The following is a 2,290-nucleotide window of genomic DNA, read 5'->3' as shown; positions in this document are numbered from 1 at the left end:
AACATATAAAAAATTATTCCTTCCGTCCGATCAAATCACTAAAAAAATTATCAACGGACGTTGGTTCAAGTGGTACATGCTTGATTCCCCTTAAGCAAGAACCCGGATTCGAGTCTTGTGGATGGAAAAAATGTCCGTTGGGAGAGTTAGCCTCACGTACCTGTGGATGTTCCCGGCTCAGACAGGATTGCCTCTAATGCGAAGATACATGTGGGAAATAAAAAAAAAATCAAAAAAAATTGTAATATCTTTGTAGGACTAAGTATTAAAATTAGCTTTTTGAAGAAAAAAATTGTCTTGTGCACACTTAATCCAAATTCAACCCATGATATGGTTTGCCTTTAAGAATAAACCTAGTGAATTTAGGTATATATGGAAAGATAGAAACATTAAAGTGAAGAAACTAATGCTCACAAGTGACCATGCTATAGTGCAAAATAGATGGATATCACACCCAAGGGCTTCAAATAAGCATGTTTATATTCATTTATTCACCACCTAATAAGTCTCATTTTTTTATTGTTATTTTTACTCAAATAAATCTATAAGTTTTTATTGGCTTTTCTTTTCTGTGATCAACAAATCATCAACATACAGACATATGAACAGGGTATCACAGTTCTGGTTTAGTGTTTTGATGTAGACTCCATACTCTACTTCACACTTCTGAAAGCCATAGCTAGATAGGAATCTATCAATTCTCTTGTTCCATGCCCTTGGGGCTTGCCTTAAGCCATAGAGTGCTTTGTTTAGTTTAAGCACCTTATTCTCATTTCCTTTGCTGATGAAGCCTGGAGGTTGAGACACATAGACTAATTCCTCCAAAGGACCATTTAAGAATGCAAATTTAACATCCAATTGCCAAAGACTCCATTTGTTCCAGCTAGCTATTGCAAGAATGAGTCTTATGGTTTCCAATCTTGCCACTGGTGCAAACACCTCTGAGAAGTCTATCCCTTCCTTTTGCATAAAACCTTTGGCAACTAGCCTTGCTTTGTGTTTGGCTATGGTGCCATCTGGTTTTAGTTTCACCTTGAAGATCCATTTAACTGTTATTGGCTTCTTCTTAGGTGGTAATTCTGCCAATTCCCAAGTGTCATTCTTCTCAATGGACTTCATTTCTTCAAGCATGGCTGCTCTCCATGTGCTACTCTTCACTGCTTCCTCATAGCTGATTGGTTCAATATCAGCATATAGAGCCATGTGTTGAACAACCTCACCTTCCTGACTCTATTGTCTGAGTTCATTACATAGTCTGATAGCCAAGGGGGAGGATTCCTTGTCCTTGTTGTTCTGGTGTTTGCTTGATGTGTGTGTGCAAGAGTGTCTCTTCTCAATTCAGGTGTCTCTTCATCATTCTCCCATTCTATGTGTAGTCTTGTCAAAAAATCAGAGTTGTTGCCTAATTCTTTGATTGTTCTTGCTTCATCAAACTGAACATCCCTGCTGAACACTACTTGCTTAGTTTCAGGACTATACAATTTGTAGGATCCTGTGTTGTTGTAGCCAAGGAAAACCATTGCTTCACCTTTATCATCTAGCTTTGTTCTCCTCTGATCTGGTATGTGTCTGTAGCAGATTGAGCCAAATATCTTCATATGTCTCACAGTTGGTTTAGTTCCTGACCATGCTTCCTCAGGGACCATATTTTCAAGCCTTTTGGTAGGACATCTGTTGAGTATGTATGCTGCTGTTGAGGCTGCTTCTCCCCAGAATTCATTTGAGAGTTCTTTGCTTCTCAACATGCTTCTGACCATATTCATTATGGTTCTATTCCTTCTCTCTGCAATCCCATTGTGTTGAGGTGTGTAAGGGGCTGTAACCTCATGCATAATGCCTTGTTCACTGCAGAATTTGTTGAATTCTCCTGAGTTGAACTCACCTCCACCATCTGTTCTAAGGATTTTCAGGCTCTTTCCTGATTGCTTTTCTGCTTGGGCCTTGAACATTTTGAACACTGAGAATGTCTCACTTTTGTTTTTCATTAAGAACAACCAGATCCTTCTACTTAGCTCATCCACAAATGTGATGAAATATCTGCTCCCTCCCAATGATGGTGTGTCAAGAGGTCCACACACATCAGAGTACACTACCTGCAGAAGTTCTTTGGCTCTTGATGGTGTATATTTGCTGAATGAGGTCCTTGGTTGTTTGCTTATCACACAACTATCACACATCTTCTTAGGATGCTGAATTATAGGTAATCCTGCAACCATGTTTTGTGAGTTTAGTCTACTCAAATCTCTAAAGTTTAGATGTCCGTACCTCATCTGCCATAGCCATGTGTCTT

This window comes from Lupinus angustifolius, chromosome LG11 (genome assembly GCF_001865875.1).
Source record: "Lupinus angustifolius cultivar Tanjil chromosome LG11, LupAngTanjil_v1.0, whole genome shotgun sequence".
Taxonomy (NCBI): domain Eukaryota; kingdom Viridiplantae; phylum Streptophyta; class Magnoliopsida; order Fabales; family Fabaceae; genus Lupinus; species Lupinus angustifolius.
Note: the sequence above shows the minus strand (reverse complement) of the source record.